This window comes from Rhopalosiphum padi, chromosome 2 (assembly GCF_020882245.1).
Source record: "Rhopalosiphum padi isolate XX-2018 chromosome 2, ASM2088224v1, whole genome shotgun sequence".
Classification (NCBI taxonomy): domain Eukaryota; kingdom Metazoa; phylum Arthropoda; class Insecta; order Hemiptera; family Aphididae; genus Rhopalosiphum; species Rhopalosiphum padi.
Genome location: NC_083598.1, coordinates 55,234,208 through 55,258,236, shown reverse-complemented (window position 1 = coordinate 55,258,236; position 24,029 = coordinate 55,234,208). Strand labels below are relative to the sequence as shown.

The following is a 24,029-nucleotide window of genomic DNA, read 5'->3' as shown; positions in this document are numbered from 1 at the left end:
CAGCGACGGTGACGACGGCAACGACGACGACGACGACGACGACGCCGACGATGGTTAAGGGAATAGAAAGGGTGGAAAGTTTGCGAGGAAAACTTTGCGCCCGAGAAAACCGGATAAATAATAATTATTAAGGATTCCGCCGCCGCCGCTGTCGTCATACAACCCATCTCCTTGCCGCCACTGGTCTCGTTGTGTTGTAGTGGTGCCGGAGGCGTCGCTCGTCGACACGATTACGACGACGTTACGTAATTATTCAGCAATATGTAACAATGTTCATATCTCGAGATTGAATTATCAGGTTCATTGGCGGGAATTTAATTTTTATTTCTTATCGCCAAAATGAATAAATTACGCTGGAAATTAGGCCAGCGAACCCCCTTAAGTTTACCAGCAAGTAAATCCCTATTATACGTTTCTCAACCAGTTACCCTGTCACAGTTAGTACCGCATCTACCTCTTCCTGCCACAACATCACGCCATTAAGTAATGATTCCGGTGGAAGCAAACACTTAAATCTATTTAGAATGACGCTATATATATATATAAATATATGGTGCGAAAATTCACGTGAAATAACTAAATTAAACACTAGTATTATTTACATCGTTCGTTTTGAGGACTTTAAATATACATTATTGGTTTAAAAACCCTATAACAATTTATTGGATACTTATTTGATAATATTTGTTTTGTTTTATTTTTTATTTAAAAGCAAAGTCCACTGCGTAAAATTTTATTGGGCGATGCAATTGAACTTATAAATATTTACAAAGGCTTGTAGTTTACATTTGATTTACATTCAATGCGTTACAGTTAATGCATTACCCGTCTACTAAAGGTCAAATTATATTTTAAAATAAAAGTTAGGCAATCTAAAAGTTCTGAAGGTTTGCTCTTGATAAGAAATCGAAGTTTAATCGTTTATTGTATTTTGATATTAAAAAGAATGAAATTTTGAAATTCAATTTTTTTTCAGTATACTTTCGTGATAATGAAATATTATATTATGAACCTCGTACCAATATAATATGATAGGTACTGTTTACCTAAATCAGGATAAAATATTATATTATCTTCTACTCAATAATTGGGTATTACTTGCACATATTCGAGCAGAAAACTGTAACTACCTATAAAATTAATTTATATAGCTTATGAACGATATAAGCGCCGAAAATGTGGTGGCCGATTTATCTGTCATGCGGTTTTCCTTTAAAGCCGAAAACTATAAAGGGGTTAAATAACGTTTGTGGTTAAAGCAAGTAATATATACGAGAAATTTTGAATAAACAAAAGAAACTTGTAAAAAGGTGACCATTATTAATAATATTATTCAAATTATATTTGCTATAATAATATCTTTGACATATTTTTTGTCTTTTGAAATTCTTCCATATTTTTATTTTTTTTTATTGAATTGAGGATGATATTTTGTAATATATTCGGCGCATGTTACAATAACATATAAATACTTAATAATATGTCAAATTACGATATTGTATAATTTAGAATACAATAATAACTCACTCATTGATTGTTAAAATAAATATTTTTCTTTATAGGAAACATATTATTTTCCAATCCAACCGAAAAAAAAATCAAAGAAATGGCAACAATGTTCAGCGTGCTTGAAAACACAGAATCATAGTATACATTATAAAATATATTATAAAGGTATGTATACCTATTTACTATTATTTTATATAGTTACATTTTATAAATTCGCTTCTAATTTCAAAATCATAGTTATTATTTTATTAAAGGTGTGAGAAAAACACTACAAAAACTACATTTCTTAAAATAGAAAAAATCGTCGTGATAATCAACAGAAGGTATAATAGATAGGTGGTTTACTAGCTAAATATTAATATGCAATAATAATAATAGCCATTAGTGTTCAATTAAACAAATAAACATTACAAAATATATAATATCTAACAATAATTACAAACGATGAAAATCTTAAAAATCCGATGGCTGTACGAGTGAGATTCACAACCAATGATAGTACAATTACTTCAGATTGATTATAGTACGATAATAAGAAGTGAATTTAATCCATAATAAATATAAGTTGTTAAATAAATACTGTTATCATTATTATATTAATATGCAGTCGTAGTTCCCATACAATGTTTCTATTGTAAGTACATTATTTGTCTTGCTACCCCACTATTACACATTGACGGTTTAAAACGAGGACAATCATTAGGCATGATAAAAAAAGCAATGTGACAAATTTAAATTAACATTATAAATAAATGTAGCCGACAGCAGTATCACCCGTTTTCAATGGACTCGTGAAATACGTACGTTTTCTCGGTTTACTCGTATCCGAGATACATTTGCGCTGGCCAATTACCCGCAAACAAAAGGAGTTTGATTTACATTTCTAGCGTTGCGCTGCATTGGTATATATTATTATTGCTATATTATTATCACACAGACGATAGTTAGATATATATTTTTATGGTACAGTTGTTGCCAATAGACTTAATTATATTTCATAATACAGGTATACGCAATTAAAACGTTATTCGGCAGACACTTAACGAACAAAAAAAAAAAAAACACCAAAATATTATTGAATCGTAAAGGTACCGACATCGACATCGAGTAAAATATTAACAATATTAAATAATATTATAGTATCCGTTTAGTCGCCGATCAAACAACATACTCGAAACGAAACACTACTCTAATAAACAGAAACTTGGATCTTGTCGGGCCCGTTTACGGGAATAGAAATATGGTTTTGTTTTACAATAGTTTGTTTACGTATAACGTTAATATATTATTGTTTGTCACGACTATCAATTATAATCATATTTTCGATAAAATATAATGTTGAACCTACGTTTATCGCAACTGCTCATAATGACGATTTCATTACTTTGAGGTTCATTATGACACCTTTACGTACGAACCCTTTTGGTTCAATTAAAATATTTTCGATAATATCATTCAATAACTTACATTGTTATTTATTTTCATTACTGAGGCCAAAGATGTAACTGAGGGAGGTTTTGGGTGTTAACCATTCATTAAAAAACAATTTCTTTATTATAAAATTGTGTTTTTCTTAAACATAGAGAGTAGTAATTTCTTAGAAATATACTATATTATTGTGCAATGGTATTTTCATCGCAGCAAAATAGCAGTGGTCGTACATGCGGGTATGCAGCTAACAGCCACCATATTCAAACTGGCCCAGATATTTTTCAATATTTTTAATTAACATTTAATATTTAGTCGGTCACAAGAATATGATGGCGCCATTGCCACGAGTGGACATTTTAAAAGCATATAAACACTTATAAGGGTAACTCACTTAGCTGCAATTTACATGCATTCTAGTATAAATACTTTTAATCCAGTGCTACTTCATTCATATTTCGTATTAAAAATGTATAATGATTAACATATAACAAATTATGATGGTTACAATCAAATCAATTTGACATTTTCACTAAAAGTTCAGCTATGTGGAAAAATAATATTAAAATATCAGTCTCGAATACTAAATGTTCTAACACGACTTTAATACGTGTACTTGTGTACACGTCGTATTAAAAGCTACAATAGAAGTAGTTTAAAATAATTTTTCGACATTTTTTAAACTACGAGTATTATAAAAACTTTAGCACTTTGCTGCATTTTTAATGAGCTGTTCGATTTACGCACGAACATGGGTCATTCATTTAATATGCTTTTGGGGAAACCTAAATTATTTTATAATCTATAAATGATAATAATTCCTAGTATATTTCGGTCTCGTAATTTGTAAAATGATATTTACCAAAAAAAAAAAAAAAACTGAACCATATTATTATCTTCCTAATAATAATATTATAATCAATCACATGAAAGTCAACCAACTTGTGAAATTAAATAAAAATAATGTGTATGAATCAGAATTAATAATATCAATGTATTACTTTTAAAGAAATTAATATATTATCAGGCCTAACGCCTATATGTGTACGCGTTTTCATTAGTTATATATATATATAATTTACACTTGTTCACCTATCTGTAATTTAACGTACGTATATCACTCGACCGATACCTCGTAAGTAGCGTACTAAAGGCGCGTTAACGGATAATAATATCGTTATCAATTATCGTGTAGGTACTGGATGTGCGAAAATTCAATTTTGTCAGTTACCTACCTACAGCGGATCGAAACGACTGCTGCGGCCGTTGCTTTTATTCGTCGAACTTCGCGCTCAAACACACTGGATACGCACACGGCATATGTACACATACACACGTGTATTATATTATATTATATCCATTAAAATGTCGCGTGAATGATTGTTACAGTACAAGTGCTCCTGGTTTCCACCTCCTCCGCCGAATCGGCACACAACTAGTACTATACTTATATAATAATATACTCTAATCGCTCTGTACATGTCAGCTGTAAAGACCGTTGTCGCGCCGTTTTTGTGTCGGTATATTATATTCTGTATAGCTAGTGTATATCATATATAGGTGTGCACATTCAAAGAAAACAATTTTGCGCGCAACGGCCTCTCTCTCTCACTCTACCTCTCTCTCTCTCTCTCTCTCTCACCCACTCTCTTTCTCATACACACACGCACACACCCTTTCTATCTCAATCACGCCTTTTCCTCCTTACCATTTTACGACCTATATGCCGACCTTTCTTCTACGCGTTACTTATTTAGTTATATACGTATACTCTTTGGAACTAGGTACATAATATATATATATATATATACATAAATATTTGTTTGTGTGTGCGTGTACTGCCCGGCAACGGTAGTGGTGTTGGTGGTGGTGGTGTTGGCGGTGTACACATGCACATGTACACAATACAGTCGTGTGCGGCAGTGGTGAAAGTTCTACGGAGAAATTCCAAGGTGGAACGCTCACTGGTAATTGACTTGCCGTCCCACCCCCTTAGGTCGATTTATCACGAATACGAATGGTTGGTACCTACCACCGCGTATACTCTCGTGCGGATGCCCGTGTTTTGTAAACAGGCTAGGTGGATGAGGTCGGGGGATAGTGTAATTTCGTTGCCTTCAAGCGCACTCTTTTGAGTAATGCCATTCTCGGGTCGCGACGACGACGGGGGAGGCGAGAAACTTCCAACTTGTAATTTATGACTCGGTAGCGCGCGCGTTTTGTATGCAACTTTCTTCGTATACGCACACACACACACACACACACACTTGGACTCACACTGCACGTACTCGACGACAACACACACACACACATACGTCAGTTTTAACGTCGTCGTCGTTGAGGAGAGGTTTGTTGTCGAAATAATTATTGACGAGCACCGGAGACTTTTGTCTCCGGCTCGACCCGGGGATTAATCAACCGCTGTTTCACTACCCCCTCGCCATTCTTCTACCACCACCACAGCCTCGTCACTGTACATGGTCTATTTAGCCACACCCGAACACTCCGAACTCCACACTCAAATTTGGTGCACCGCCACCTGCACCAGTCACTACCAGAGGAAATGACAAAACGACTCGACGACGACGACGATGGCGTATAATTAAAGTCCAACAAAACTAACTTGCAGTTCTTAAATGACGAATATAATATCGCACGCTACTATTTCCAACTTTCCGTTCTTACGATACGCATATTATACAGAAACGTTTGGGCGACCTTTCTTCTCAGTTCCTAGTTTTTACGATAGTATTACTCGTATTGCACTACCTCGACAGACTCCATTCATATCGTTATTACTCGTATTTAATACAACCTCAGCTGCATCACCGTATGGTATTATTATTATTACCTATTATGATATAAAATATAATACACTCAGATGGGTATTGCATTTAAAGTGTGGTTTGCTCAAGTACAGAATGCACTTCATTCGTAAATGCACGAGATATGTATAACAATTATAATCATAACATTTTGTACATCCAAGTATATCTAGATTTCAATTAATGGTATACCTACCTATTACAGCTTAAAATAGGAAAGCAGAGATTTTTTTACGAAAAAATAAAATTTTACTTAAAAATAATATATGTGCATATTTTAGTATTGTGGCATTATTTTGATTAAACATCATAACACTCTTCTTGATTTCCTGACTGGACATATTATATTGGATCTTTCACGAGACTAAACTTCTCCGAAATGATCAAAACCTATGACCACCTCAGGAGTAGATACACACTTTACCAAGTAATTTTCGATAATCCCAATATATGTTCTACTATTTTTGTTTATCTTTAGCATAGACAAATAAAACCACTTGAAATTAGTTTACTGTACCTTAAAAGGCTTAACTCAGAATATAATATCGTGCCGGAAATTCATATCACGGCAAACTTTTGGTAATCTCTGTAACACGAATTAAAATTAACCAAACATTTATAAAATAACAATTGACATATTTTAATAATTCGTATGTTAGGTTAAGAGTCGATCCAACGTTTAAAATCCATTTGTGTATATTTGCTGGTTACCGCCGATTTGTAAAAATCATTGTGGTAGTTATATTAGTGGTATGCCAGTTAGTCATGGCACTGTCTCTTTGGATCATTAATAACAATTTTAATATCCCAATTATAATATAATTAATTCAAATTTAAACACTTATAGTTTAAATTTTCATTTTTTGTTAAACATTTAGAAAAACGAAATCATTGGATGCTGTGATTTATTGTAGTCCAAAATAAACCCATCAGAAATATTAATGTATTTTATTTAACACCTATGTATAGATAACAAATATCCCAAGTAAAACATTTAAATTTATTGAACATATTATACATTCAAATATATTTTATTTTATTCACATACATTGCTTATAAAAATACAAATAAAATACTTAATCATATATTTCAGTAGTTTTAAAAATAACGGTCTTATATAATGACTAATATAATTTTGTCAATAACACATATTTTATATAATATTATTTTCAAATTGGCATAATCATTTACAGTTAATTTTGACGTGGGTCTACTTGTAAATCGTAGCACATAGAATTTAATTTGTATAAACAAAAATTATAGCTTTATCAGCTTTTGGCTTTGTAGTTCCTTCATACATACAGTAAGTAAATATTATTATGTAAACAAAGGAACGCTGAATTTAATTAATCTTATTTTATTATTATATTAATACAAATTTAAACTTAATAATTGAACACCTATTCAAAAAGTAATAATAGATACATTTAGATTTATTAAATTATAAACAAAATTGAGTCCCCGATAATTGTAGATATTAATAATTGACTTTGTGCTATAGAAAATCATTTCGATCATACTTTATATTTAATGCATTCATTTAATCAGAATAACTTGTGATAAATTCTTCTTTAAGTTAGATGAAGATAAATTTTGTACAATAACATTAGGTATTGCGTTGAAGGCATTATACAATATCCAAAGACATTCTATATCAACATATATAACCTAAATCTAATTATTATGCATTATCTGCTCTTATAAACTAATGAATCATTATAATTATGTACCAATTGATTTTTTTAGTCTTAAATTTAGTACCATTATATCTCTCAATATTTATATTAAGAACATTTTTTAAACTGTTCATACCTGATTTATTTTTATTCATTATTGTTTATAGTTATTTATAGGAACTTAATGTAAATTATTTCTATATTTCAAATGTTCCATTTACATAATTAATAATCTTATTTCGTTGGAATATTTTACCTGTACATAATATTTAAAAAATAAATAAACAAATATCATATTACTAACACAAATTAATTAATTATTCGATTCACGCACCTCAGATCAAAATTTAAAAAAAATAACTATTAAAAATATATTTTATAAAAACTATATTTATGCAAATGATACCAAATAAAATACGGTTGAAACTTAATTTTAGATTAAAACTATAATTGCAGTAAACTGGGGTAAATTTATCCAAAGTCCATATAAACCTTTACCATACTTTTCAAACTATACCGTAGAAAACAGATTGGTAAAAACAACAATAACAACAACAGGTGATACCCAAATGGCCGGTGGTCGTAAATTAGTACTCTATTCCTCTCCCCTTTCCTGTGTTTTTTTTTTGTTCCTAACAGATTTTATTGTTGAACAATGAATAGCCCTTCTTCGCTTTGCATTGTGTGGTTACTCTATTTTTTTTTTTTAATTAGATTTGTTTATATTTTTTTAACTGGTGTTGGTGCACAAACAACATTTACGATAAATACGAGCATTACGAGTATACTGCAATACATCATATTGCACTGTAACCTGCACGTCTATATATATAGTACTTATCGAAGAAAATATCATCCGTATAATATACAAAATGCTTTGTTTAAATGTAAGTAATAGAGACTAGCCTCTTTGATATATTAGCAGTTAATATAGGTACGTACCTATCTTATAACAATAATGACTAAACTGCATAATCTTAAATTAAATTCAATGCAATATTATTATGAACAAACTAAGGCTTTTTGATATAAACTGAATTAATAGCATTTATAGTTATGTCTATTCAATTGCGTCATACATATATATATATTAATAATCATTGCATGTTCGAAATTATGTCAACAAAGTGAAATTCTATATTACAGGCCTACGCATCTCACATAATAATCATATTGAAATCATATTTCTATCAATAATATCGATTACCTTCCAGCAGTATATATTTTATCATACATCTTAATGCTATTTCTTGTAAATTATTTCATACGGCTACATAAAAGGTAATTTGTATTTATGCTATTATATTGTAACGTGTACTTGCGTATTATTATTACGATACATGCTATATTGCATAGGCATTCTCCGAGAGAAATTCGAATATCGAAAATATTACAAAACTTTTGAACTGTCGGATGAGAAGTTGTGTATAACAGTTACCATACACAGCGGAATACCCTTTATATAGTGAAAACTTTACGAAACGCTAGAGGGATTTTCAATTATTATTTTAGAGGAATACTTTAGAAATTTCTTCGAACGTCCCGTGTTCTATATCGCGCGCTTTCATATTATATATCATACGCTATATCGAATATTGTACAATAATATAATACTATTGAGAGTAGATCTGCATACACTATACCTACTTATGAACTCATTTTCAATCGTCCGTTATAAATTCAGGGTTCGACACTTAAGCATTTGCATAACCATTTGCATAAATAGTGAAACATAGATGAATATAATAAAGTCGCAAAAAACTAAAGTTAGTATACAAATAATTTCAATAAGAAATTTTATGTTGAATATTATGGAAATAGCTTACTATAACATTTCACTAAGCTTAAAGGTATAATTAACAATAGATTTTCATATAGCTATTTTCATACATAATTATCGAATTATCTTTGACCGATTAAAAACATTATTTATTGCGCTTTTTATGCATACATTTTGGTTTATACATAATATCTAGTCAAAATAAAAAAACATATTTTTTTATGATTTTTTATCGTGATAATTTTTTTAAGTTTTACTTTTTTGAATAAAAATATACATTTACAATTTCATATTCTGGAGCGAAATATTTTTCGGAGAATTTGTATACACAACATTCTAAAAAATCGAAATTTTAAGTTTTAAGTATTTAAAAACATTACAATTATAACTATAAAAAATATTTTTTTATTTCAAGTAGAAATTATATAAAAACAATATTTTCAAAAACGTTTATAGATTTTGAGATGAAGAGTATTGTTTAATAAAAAAAATAGCTGTATATGCTGTATATTAAATTTTTTTTTTTATGACTAAATATTTTTAATCGTAGAACATTGTACCATATCTGGATATATTGAGTTTCTATCTTAATAATGCTTAAGCCTTAAAATATACCTACATTTACGTTTATAAATTCTAATTTAATGTATTGTTAGCTTAAATAAAGTAAATTGACAAAATATCAATAATAAAGGTGAGGATATTATTTGGGTTTTACCGTTGGTTTTTTACAATATTTTAATATTTATACGAGTTATAATGTAAATAGTAAGTATGTATGTGAAATACTTGTGTCCATAACTAGTTTAAAAGTTAAAATACTATGAAAAGCAATCGAGAGATCCAAGATAATTATGTTTATACCATTAATAATATAGAACAATTTCATCTTATTTTTAATTCTAAAATACAAAATTGAAACTACTAAAAGTGAATATTTTGCTATATGATTATCCATTTGTGAGTTGGACACATAACGATAACATACCGTATATACTATATTGTAAAAATTTTCCTAGTATAATGGTTATAGATAGGTACTATATTTAATATATCATATTTTATTTTATAGTTTTTTCGAGTGAGTATGTAAAATGTTTTAATAACTCAGAAACTTCGTTCTCATTTTGATTTAGATATAATATTATATTGCCATAAAAAAAAATCTGCTTTAAAATTTGCAGTAAAAAAGGGTTGGCCTCAAGTGAAAAAAAATTGTTTTGTGTCGCAACATGATATGTCATATGATGGTGTTAAATAATTAATATTTAAAAACAAATTCTTTAAGTACGCTTACACTTACAAAAGTTGAAATTGCATTTAATTAATTGTTAATAGAAAAAATGATGTTTATGCGTAATTAATAAAATAATTTTTTTATTTATTTATCTTTTTTTTTTTTAGAACATGAATAGTGTCAAATTGTCAACGAAAATAAAAATCTTTTGCATCCGTAATGATTTCATTCACATCCAAACGAGAAGAAACAAAATCTGTGGCTCTAAAATATTGCACATTTTAATAGTTGTATGTACCCTAGTATAGAATATTAACGACAACGACGTAAATAATATTTGTACGATATCATAACAATGTCTATATAGGAACCGCGCCCGAAGCACGGAGATGATGGCGAGACGAGAATCTTGCGGCGGCGGCGGCGGCGTTTGATTGCAGTACAATAATATTATATATAATATATATATATATTATAATATAGCGATTTGCACAGGTCGACGACAGAATCCTCTGCGACTATATAATAACAAATGACAATATTATTTCTCCGACAATTATAGCCGCGCGCGGTTCACTGCATCGGGCCGGTATGTATATATACACGTATAGAGTATAATGCAGTAGATAATAACAATATAATGGTCGTTTAAATGCGTCGTCAGTGGTTCGTTCGTGTATATACACACACACACACACACACACACAGAAAGACCTAAAACGTCATCGTAATGTATTATAATAATATATTTTAAACCGTATCCCGACGACGTGTCGTCGTTTGCTGAACTCAATCGTCCGACACCGCGAACGGCGATTAAGGACCGAATCTGCGCGCGACTATAATACGTTTATATATATAATATGTGTGCAAATATACGTGTGGAGGATACCTACTTGGGAAACGGGTGGCGATGAGTCGGAAAATTAACGAATTAACGCGAGACCGGTGGCGACGCGGATCGTCGTGTGAAAATAATATAATCGCCACGACGTCGGCGGTCGCGGTGTGGCGGAGCCGGCAGGGACGGTCGCCCGTGCACATTATATGACGTTAAAACGATAATGGTTTACATCGTCGCGGACTCGTCGCCGCGATAACGGTCGGCAGTATATTATTTTGTTACGGCGGCGGCGAAGCAATCGCCCGGAGCACGGGAATGCGATCAAAAATCCGTTTCGATCGCGTACGCCGTGTGCTGGCACTGCGGACGACGACGGATATAACAAATGAACGTCGACCGAGACGAAATGCAGAGACGCATTACAGAACCCATTGCACACTATATATATATATATATATATATATATATATATACGGACCAATAAGTGCAAAAGCGGTTCGTTCGCGGACCTCATTGAGTCCGATCGACTGTGTCCAAATGATTGACGACCAAAGTCCAAAGTGCGACTCTGTTTAATGTTGTATGTGTATGTGATATACAAAAACAAAAAATTGACGTCAGTCGGAGAATTTAATATTGATTGGGTATAGTGAAAATCTATTAGGAACATTTTGAAATCACAAATAAATTTAAATATATTATTGTCCAATAGCCGCACTGATGCACTAATTAAAAATTCATAGTGATTTACACGACTATAGATAAAGAATGTTTTTTATAAATAAATAGATATAATGTACAATAAAAAAAATGACTTATTTTAGTACACAAATCTATTTGTGCAATTGGACTTAGTCGTTGGACCTATACGTTTGTCAACCCGCAATGTTTGACAACACTCGCGACCTGTTCGTCCGACCGAAAACAATCGATTTAAAAATTTAAAGATAATATATTTATAACATTTATATTTATATATATATATGATTAAACAATATTACGAATGGATAAAACAACACCTTTTACAATCGATTTTAATTTATTTGCGTGTCTTGCAAATGTTGATAAGCTGATCCTTTTTCTTAATATTGTTTTTACACATCGACACTACGTGCTTTACACACGTTTATACGTCATACCGTTTATTTTACGCCTCAAAACTGAGTCGAAACAATTTTTCGTTTATCGTATTTTACGTTGCTAACTACCAATTTCCGTCGTCGTTGGTGTTGTTATTACAACATTTTACGCACTTACCGCTAAACAGTTCGGCTGACCAAATGCGGGGTAAAGATATTTACACCCTCGCAACATCTGCTGATTGCCACAACGAAACAAGTAGATCGTTGATTCGCGACCGTTGCCATAATTAAAATCGTTAATGCTTATGTAAATGGTACATCTGTTGTGCTCTTTGTATGATCCTAACGGGACATTGTAGATATTGCCATCGATTTTCTGGGAATATAATAGACTTGACTTCTAAAAAAATATATTTACACCTATAATTTTAATCCGTGAATGTAAGAGGGAAAAAATGCTGATCAAAAAACTGTCTTGAGATTACTAATAAGCGTTGGTCACTAGATTTACTTCGCGTCGTTCACCTCGAAGACGCAGGTTACGCACGCAGTGTTATAACATTTTAAGACAATGATAAATCTTTGTATCGAATAATGATTTAGAGCCGAGTCCGGTTATTTATTACCACTCCCCGTGACATTTTGTAAAAACGAATCAACAGTTGTCGATAATATTTTCAGTCATGCAAATACTTTTAATAAAATCGGAAAATTATAATATCATTTAGACTCAATTTTAAACAATCTATCCGGCAAAGTATTAATAGAAATTAATTATAAAAATTAAGAAAGAACACTTTATTGGTAATCTAAAATGCATAATTTTATTTTGTATAGGTAATTAATCTATATTACTATTACGAGTATTATACAGTATGTTATTCTACATAGTATTTTAGTTTAGTATTTAATTTCAATAACTGTTTGTAATTTCTCATAATATATTAATTTTCAATCATAAAGTGCATCTTTATTTTTTTAGAAACAACTAATATTTTGTACATTATTAACAAAGTTGTATGAAATCGATCGTATTTCGTAACTGCAAAAACCTTAAAATTATTGTCCGAGTTTAATTAAAACGTTTTCTCGCCTTAATTTAGAGCTCACAATACTGCCGTGCAACCGCATTGAAGAAACGCACAGAAGTTTCCGCCGCACATTAAACGTAGTTGTCTTATAGTATAGAAAAGACTAAGAGAGTTCCTATAATTATTGAAATGGAAAACTTGACTACTACAGCACTTAGATATTAATATGTTATATTCGCTGATTCTATAATATTAATTTATCTTAAAAACATTTTTGCATGCATGTCATTAACAATTCTAAAACTATTCTTAGATACATTTTTCATTAATGTTTAAAATTTACAAAAATTCTTCACCCATAGATTCCTCTATGACATTAAAAGATGTTTATAAAATTAAGTAGGGGCCTACGTATATCATAGGATCTATTCATAAACATGCATCTATACTACTACGTTAAAACACGTATTGTTTGATTTGAGCATATTGAGTATTCTCGTGATGAGGTGAGTAGAGGTGCTAGGGACGAATCTCCTCCTATCGTCAATTTTTTTATAATCATAATTAACTAGTTATTTTAACAAGACTAGTGTTTTTCATGCTCTTAGTAAGTGGCAAATAATATATATTTTGTAATAATTATTAAATATTTTTTTTATTCGCTGTATTTTTTTATATTTTTTTTCGTCGAGTACTGACCATTTTAAAAAATTGTTTTGCAACATTTTACCTTAACTTTGATAATTTAAGTATTATTGTTGAACTAAAAATATGACAGTCAAAACTTCAAATTAAAAAATTAATTTTCATGTATTAATATTCGATATACCTACTTAAAACCTATGAAATAAAAACACGATGACTTAAGTAATGAATAAATTTATTAATTAACTTATTATTAATTACATCATAATTTAACGTTATTTATTAGAATCGTCTCAAGGAGTTAAAATTGCTTTCCATCTATGAATAAGTGGTTACAGGTTATTGATTCCGAAGAAGTAATTTTAAATGTACGTCTTAAAAATCAAGTGAACTTGATATACTTCTATAAATGACAAACATTTTTAAATATGACGCATATCAAAAATAATATTTAATGACATTTGATATGTGTGTATCAATAATATATAAATACAAGATAACTAGACAATAATTTACTCGACAAATGTAAATTGTTTGTAAATATTTTTACACTTCCACTCAACTATATTCGTTACAATCTACAACATAACATTTTTAAGAAACAAATCAAATTTATTTCTATTTTCGAAGTTTTGTACTTTTTTAAACAAAAATATAATATATACATTCTTAGTTTCAAATCTCGACGCAGAATGACTTAACAATATGTAAATAAAATATTATTTTCAAAAATAAATAATAGTAATCATTGTTTTAGGTGCCGATAAAATTACTTTTGAATATGTAAATATTACCTATGTTGTCCTTGTACCTATACTAATGGAGCCGTTGAAACGTTTTTAGAAGATATTAATATACTATAAATATAATTTCAGGCAAAAGTATGTAAAATTGTGTAAAATTAGCGATTTAAAAAAAAATCTATTTGTATGTACCTAAATCGTATATTCCATATATTATACGTATATAAACCTTTTTAAGAGACGAGTCTCGTCGTCGACATAAATAATTACGTGGGCTGTTGATCAAAAAAAATTACGCTTGAATATCGTGTACGTAGCTAGTCTGTGGTAATTTTATTATTGTGCATCGTAATAAGTCGTAACATTTGTCTATTCGCCCCGTCGGAAGTCTGGCCGTTATTGAGTAATACACGAATGGCTATAATATAGAATGGTTCAATAATTATTGTCTAGTGTCACATACACTCATATTATAGTGAAGTATGCGGACCGCGGCAAACTACGGATCGTCGAATCGCAATGTGTCTCCTAAAAACGAAACGAATTCGATCGGGGCGACCTTAACGGCGTGACCCGTGAATTATCCGAACTTTTATAAAATTGCTATCTTATATCGCGCAGGCAATACTCTGTATAATATTCGCATATTTATTTAATAATATTACCATATTATGGTTTATTGGGTTTAACAGTATAGTATTACTTATATATAAATCGTAATATTATTTAATATTTTTACACGTCAGCCTTAAACAGTACATACCTTAATTGTCATGAAACAATTACGATAAATTGGTTTTATGCGAGTTCGAATATGTCCGATATAAAACTCGATGGGCGCCGCCGAGTGCATATACTTTAGTTATAAAACATAGTATAATATTACCCATTTTATAATTTTTTTTTTTTTAATACAATTTTGATCTTTTTACTTAAGGACTTTGTTATGGACTTTAAATGGTCAAAAAACAGACAAGAAAATTATATAAATTTATTTTACTTTCAGGAATCAGTAAACCGGCAATATCATTGTGTGCTGCCATCTGCGTGATGCGTCGCGAGCAGAACGATCGAGGACATCGCCATCTCCCGCAATCAGAACACTCGTTAAAAGCTGATGCTGCTAATAAACGTAGAACTTTAAATTATTCGTTACAGCTATTATTATATTATTTATTATGACAAAACATCGTTCCTCAGTATTGTATAAAAATGAATGACCACCTATAAAAAAAATAATGACCATCATATTTGACTCGACAGCTAGCGAGTGAATTTGATAATATTACTAATTATTTATTGTGTTTAATTAAAATGGATCCATACATATTATACTCGAGTTGTGTATGATATTAATTTATAAGTCGATAAATTGAAAATATTATTTAGTTACCATATGCCATAACAAGAGAACACCACAACCCCACATTTGTTGTATCCGTACTATAAAAATTAAATATAACAAATTTTAAATTGATAATTTTAGTATTTTAAACAATTGCTCTATTATTAAACTTAAAGTTAAAAATATAATTATCTAGGGCATATTTTAAGTTTTTATTAATATATTATTAATCGTATAAAATATTACAATTTTAAAATGATCACAGTTCGCATTAAAATTATAGCTCAACTCGCACAATTAATCATCTTTCAAGCTAATAAAATAAATAACAACACAAAATTGTTTTTTATGAACACAAATTCAGTGTGTTGATCGTTGTAAGACGAATACAACACATGTCAAATAACGTGCTTTTAACAAAATATATTAGTAGTAATAATAAATAGATAGCTAACTATCAATTATCATAATGTTTTTTTAAATAATTTCAATTTTAAGCAACAACTCATTTAGCCTATATATTATGTTTATTGTATTTAATACTAAATATACTGAAATGGAATAATGAAACATGTACGTATATGCATCAATAGTAAAAAAATTAAACAAAATAATTAAATAATAATTAAAACTCTTATACCATGTAAAAGATTTAAACTTCCAATTCAGTCATCAAATGTCACAAAATTCCGTTAGATTATATTGGGTTTAATAAAAAATTTTACATCATTAATACACTATATTATTTTCTATGTATAAAATTGTATTTTTGTCATGGCTATCTGTATAATACAAATAGAACTAATAACAGTAATAACTGATACTGAATATTGATATAATATCCTGTTTTAAACCAATGTAATACAGTATTATCTCTATTTTGTTACCTTTAATGTAAAGTATGGAGTGTAATATAATATTTAAATAAAACTATTATGTTTCATTAAAATGAAAATTGTAATGCCTATATAGTATACAACACAAACCAATAATATTGAGAATATTGACTTTTCTTAATCGTTTATTGTAAATTATTCCTGATTATTGGATTACTTTGTAATTTATATCTGTGTGTAATGAGTAGGTTTTTAAAATCTCTGTTTTAATACATATTTTATAAAAAGAAGACAATTTATAAGAACTAGAGGCTTACGAAATATTTAAAAAAAAATCAATATATTTTAGAAGTGTAAAAGAAAATATTCACAGAGACATAGCATTCGTTATTATTGACACATTAATACAAATTTAAATTGCAAATAAAACTGAATAATGGCATCTCATTACAATAAGACACGTGTAGTTGTTTCTCACATAACATCACATTTTTTCAATAAATGTAAAAATGTTAAAAAAAATTATCAGAGTTATATAATAATAAAATTATTTTAATTTAAATACTTAAAAATTTATATAAATTCACTGTGAATATTTCTTTTTTTATTGTGATCTGATTGAACTTAAAAACTTTAATTATATAATAAAATAACTTTTTTAATCAAATCTTATATTTATGCACCTATAGTTTAAAAAATTGTAATCAAAATTAAAACAATACAAATATTGTATTTATTTATTTAAATTACTTAATAAGTACTTGTATATTATTATAATGAAAAAACTAGTTAATATATATAATATGATATATATTTAGTGATTTTTTATTACACATAATATTTATATTTAAAAAATCTAATGAATTCAATCTGCAATATTAATACCTTGTATACATTATTCAAACTACAAATAATATACTTTAAAAATATATTTTAATTCAATTTAAAAGAATTTTGTATTTAGTTGGTTGTATTTATAACTATCACACAATTAAAAAAAAAAATTGTGGACATTTACACTTATAACATATTCAATTAAAATATAACTTTTAATTAATCTATACTAGATACTTTTAATTATTTAATTTTTATTTAAGTTCATCTATCACAAAAAATGTATTCAAACTTATATTACTTAAATGTTCACAAACTATACATCATATTTTATTAACTATGTAATATAGTTTGATTAGAATATTAATATTGACTGTTATAGCTAAATCTAGTGCTCATTAACTATTTATTAAATATGTAGTTATTTGCTTTATTACCTACTCAAATATGCAGTAGGTATGCAAATTAACAGTCAAAGAAAATAGACAAATATTCAAGTAGTGACGATATTATAAAGTTAATTTTTTTAATTGATTTAAATTAATTTAATTAAAAACAAATTGTAATTTATTATAATTGAAACGTTAAATACTTTTTATTTTTATTGATATTAGTGAAAAAAAAATATATTAAGTACCTACCTAAATTGTATAAAGGTGTCAAATTTGTTTAATGATACCTAATATTATGTATACAAGTGTTGTTATTAAAAAATTGTATGACCTAATCATTTATATTTTTTATTGTATTGACAAATTCTAATCAAAACTACAAAACAAAACGTTTATATTAAATTAAATATTAATAAAATTACGTAAATACTTTTGAATCAATTATATTAAAAATAAAAATTTTTAAATATATACTACAGCGAAAAATACTCTTTAATGGCATTGTTATTTTGACAAATAACTCGTAAGGTTTAAAAAATAATTGGTTGAGTTGAAAAAATATTTAAAAATTACTTTTTTAAAACCTTATATTCATAGTTTTAAATTCCAAAAGTAAATTAATATCAAAAACTACACATATTATATTATAATTATAAATATAACAAGTTGTACGTTATGGATACAATTCAAAATATGAATGGTAAAAACATATGCCATATGATTATATGAACAACCTTATTGAAAATAAAGATTAACACAGACTATTCGAAATATTGTATGTACGAGTATAAACTACATTCATTATTTTATATTCTGGTTTAAGTTAAGCTGGTATACAATAATATACATTTTTTTTTTTTTAATATAAGGACAAATTTCTTACAAGTTACTATATTTAAGTATAACGCACATTTAAAAGTATATATTTTTAAATACTAATGTAATGATTATCTTTAAATACATGTAAAACGTAAAAAAAATACTATTTTTTATTATTAATTACTATTTTTTAGTACCTAGTTATATATTTATTTTAATTTACATTCAATAAACTTAAATATTAAACTAAATAATATATGATAAAAAACATTTAAATTTGAGTAGAAAAATAAGCTGACTTATACCATCCATTAATTAATGATATATCTTAAAGTTCGTTATTTAAAAACATAAGCAAGAAACTAAATCACAATATTTTTTTATTTTTTTATTTTTAACATTCAATTTTTAAAATATTTTTTTTATTTTTCAGACTAAATAAAATTATAAGTTATTGATTTATCAAAATATCCATCCATTTGTATGTTTATTAACTTTTCAACGTTACAAATCGTAACGCGAAACTTCAACAAGTATATATAAGCACGTGTAGCACTGTAAGAAAAAATGTATTTTTACTATTTTTACTGTTATATTTTTTATTTCTTTTTTTTTTAAATTAGGCATACATTTTAATTTCATATTTCAAAACAAAATATTATTTGAAGGATTTTAATTTATTAAAATCAAATTTTGAATATTTACTTTATTAGTTAAAAGTATTTAAAGTTTAAACAAGGGGAGTAGTGAACCAACATTTAGCGAAGTATCCCTATTATACCACTACACTCCACTTATCTAAACTTTTAATACTTAAAACTTTTAAGGAAAGGATAACTTTACGAAACCCTTACAAATTTTTGTTCCAGTGGCCATAACCAGTATCAAATTATCCATTATACAAATTTACTAAATTATACTACATTTTCAAGTTTATGTTAAATATTTTCAAATCATCTCACGACTCCACAGAGTAATTTTTACCTGAAAGTTAGGCCCCTGCCAACTTGGTACGTTGACATTAAGCCATAACCCAAACTATAATAGTGTTCTACTTATTAATAAGATTAAATTTTCAAAAACGTATTAAAAAAATCAAATAAATGTAATAATAATAAAAATTCTTATAATTTAAATTGATAACTATTGATTCGACTTTCTTACTATATCGTAGGGGCCAATGATAGCTCCAAATTTTCACATAAATGGGAGGATGCATACTACAGAAATGATTGTGTGAAGTATGATACGATGAAGTATGATAATGATTGAATACGCATATTTTCTTTAATCAACACTTTTATCGAAAAAAAATTATTTTTTTCTTCTTTCCACTTTATAAGTGACAGTGACACCGAATTTTATTCGGCTGTTACGGTAATAATGTTCTATAATTACGATATGCACATACAAGATGCAAATAACGTAACTGTATAAGTTATAGAAGTTTTAATCGATCACAATTTGAATTCGAAATTTGAAAAAAAATTTGTTTTGTTCGGTCATATCTTCAGTAAATTAATATTGTTCGTCCGCAAGACGTATTTTTTTTTTTTGCTGTAACAATATACGGGGTGTCGGGGTTACATATGTCGGTCAGATAATGCTTATGAAAATCTAATATTATATTATTATCTAATAATATATACTGCAAAACAATCCACTGCCAGACATTAAGTAGGTAAGTCATGTTTTTGATGAGTGAACACTCATTATTTATGTTAAGAGACTTTGATCAACGCGGTTTTAAAATTATACACATTTCCCTCCTTATTTATTCACCATTATTTTTGTTGACCACTACAAACTTGTCATTTTTAAATGGTCCCTTTATTTTTAAAAACATGGTCTTAAGGGGAATACAATATATTTTTTAAAATTTCCATATTTATACAACTGTATATTGAATAAAATACATTAATAGATATTTAGATATTTAGATTTTTGTTGATTGGTATTTCAATACACACTTCTGTTAAATCAGTACAAGAATACATTATACTATTGTATACAATATATTAATATCTATAACAGAATACGTCAATGAATTTATTTTTTAAATAAATCCAACCCTCAATCTCTTCAAATTCTTAAGAACTGCAATTCCAACTTTTTCCCGATTTTAAATAGCTAAGTGGCTAGGCATTACACTTGGAATAAGTCTGAATTAGGAATAGCAGATTGCATTTATTACATCCAGCTATAATATCTAAGCACCTAACCCAGACTAAATTTATTATATATAAATGTCTTATATTATGGCTTATCTGAATATTTGAAGTCAACATTTAGGGCTGAGCAAAACCATCCATGTATGTTAACTTATGCACATATATTTTAAATTGAATCATTTTATAAATTCGCCTCGAAACATTACAAATTATTAATTAATCTACTCAAAGTTACAAATTTAATATATAATAATATATACGTTTAATAAATCGATTAGTGTTACAAATCTTATCAAATAAACCTATACCTAAAGTATATTATATACACATAAAATTATAAAAAAATACGTATAATATATCACTGGATGGCCAAATAAAAATTATCTCATTGTTTGTAATGTTTGAGCATAAATTCATATTTTATTTAAATAAAAAAAAAAATTGAAATATTTTTACGTAAAATCATTATTATTTATTTATTTATTAAAATATACGGACGTAAGTGTTATTACAATTTCAAACATGTTACATAAGATATTAACAAATTAGTAAACAAGAAAAAAACAATATAACAAAAATTATACATAAAATTAATAGTATTTAAATGAATATAATAAGAAAATTATAAAGTGTGTTAAGGTATATAATAAAGATAATAGACAAGTTATATAAAATCAAAGGGGTAGGTGTTACCGGCTACCGTGAGGAGATTAGCAGGGGAATTTAAATATAATTTTTATAATTATGATTATAATTATATAATTATTATTATTATTATTGAGCTATAGGAATAATATAATATAATACTTAGAGCATATATATAACGTGTATTAACTTTTTCCATTATGCAGGTATAATTTTTTATACACATTTGAAGAAATATTATTACTTCAAACCATTTATACCATTATATCAACAACTTAGTGGTGCCATTCTATGATACAATGTATTGAATTGTATGTTAATAAAAATAATACATGATTTAATATTATATTGATTAATAATAAAATATATTAAAAATATAAAAATAATTCAAAATAATATACTACATAATTACATAGTATTAATAGAAAATTAATATGACGATTTACGATTTACGAATAACATTATAAATTACATAATATTCTTAAAAATAGAGACTAACTCATAGTTTCCACTTACTTAATACCTACTAAATACTTAATTACAAAATACACTAGAAATCTACAATACAGCAATAGAGTTATAAAATTTGATTGCAGTTGGATTTCAAATTCAAAATTTAAATCTAATAACAAAATGTATACACGAAAATACACTTACATCATTGTGCATACAGATAATATTGTTATTGGTTTATTACCTACTATAGATATTACAATTTAGCTACCTAGGTAATATTAATTATATTATGATTCTTTATCTTTGTATGCCTATATGAATAATCGCAAATTATCTTGTTGATATAATTAATCAAAATATATAATAAAAAAGTCAAATTTGTATATTACTATTTTGATACTGTTTTGGATGTATTTAATATTTAATTATTTTTCTCGACTGTTTTTCTATTAATATATATATATATATCGTAATAAAGATATTACCTTAACGTTAAAATAATATTATAATACATCATACATTTTTCGTTTTATTAATAATTCAGCAAGTTGGTAAACACTCGCTGTGGTGCGCGCGTATATTATCTCGTATTACCATAAAGTACTGTAAAGGGAGAGGACGGGGGGTAGTGACTCGTTTGATAAAACACGCTGAGCAAAATATTAATTAGAAGCGGGCGCGAGATACTACGACTGCGACTTCGTACGAAGGAGCCTTGGGCGTCGGCGGAAGAGGAATACGATTCAAATTTCTTCCCGGGCACGCCGTCGTCGACAGTGGCGGTGGTGGTGGTGGTGCCGACCGGGTGGTGGGACTTTGACGTACCGGGTCCGCACCGCTCAGCAAACGGCTGGCGGGGTAGTGCGAGCAGGGTGTATGTCTTCGGGTTTTGTATTAAGGTATACGAGATTATTCGGAAGGAACAAAGGGTCCCTGCGGGTCTACTTTCGAGCCGTCTTAGCGTGCATTATTAAATTGTATGCCGCGTCAAGAGAGCTAAAAGACAGTGGCTCCGGGAAATTCTAATTTAACACGAAACGCCCGGAACACGTCGTCCACTAGAACGGGTGGGGAGAGGGTGTAGCGGCAGAACTCATCCCTCTGTGTGTTTTGTGCTTCGCTTACGTATATTGTATATACTTATATAGAACTGAGCTCGCTCGCGTATATGCTCTGTGTGTGTGCGTATGCGAGTGCGTAAATGTGTGCGTGTGTGTTTGTATGTATGCGCGCGCGCGTGTGTGTGCGTGCGTGTGGAAATTCTTTGGGCCAATAAGAATGCCGGAGATACTTTGGGAGCTCCACCCTTTCCTTGACAAACACCTTACCGTACCAACCCCCCGGACTACCGGTGGGGTAGGTTTTAAGAAGAAGCCATCATGGAAAATGCCATCCACTGCTCCACTGCTACCGACCTGCTTTCCGCCCACCGCCACAGACACCGTGCGATTTAATTTTCTATACAAAGTTCTGACGACATTTCCGTCAAAGTCTCTTTCTCCCACAGTTCTCTCTCACTCCCTCGTCCGTCCCATCTTTCTCCTACTTATATGTCTCAGTATCGTTTTCTCTCTTTCTATATACCTCTTTACCACTCTTCCGCACATACGTTAATATATATATATATATATATCCTCTTTCCTTTATCAACCTTGCCTCCCCCGTTGAAATTTTCCAGGGTTTTCAATCGAACGCATTCCAGCGGCAGGAGCTTGGCTGATGAGAGAAGTT

The 24,029-nt window shown here is 28.8% G+C and overlaps 1 long non-coding RNA gene across 1 annotated transcript in view; it reads left to right on the top strand.

Moving 5' to 3' along the window:
• LOC132922807 (uncharacterized) overlaps positions 1-17,794 on the top strand; it is a 50,789-nt gene extending 32,995 nt beyond the window's left edge. Inside the window, exons 3-6 of the long non-coding RNA XR_009661051.1 lie at positions 1,563-1,674; positions 10,623-10,745; positions 10,823-11,044; positions 15,807-17,794. This is a non-coding gene — a long non-coding RNA (uncharacterized LOC132922807). The remainder of the gene's footprint in view (positions 1-1,562; positions 1,675-10,622; positions 10,746-10,822; positions 11,045-15,806) is intronic.
• Positions 17,795-24,029: the final 6,235 nt, after the last annotated feature.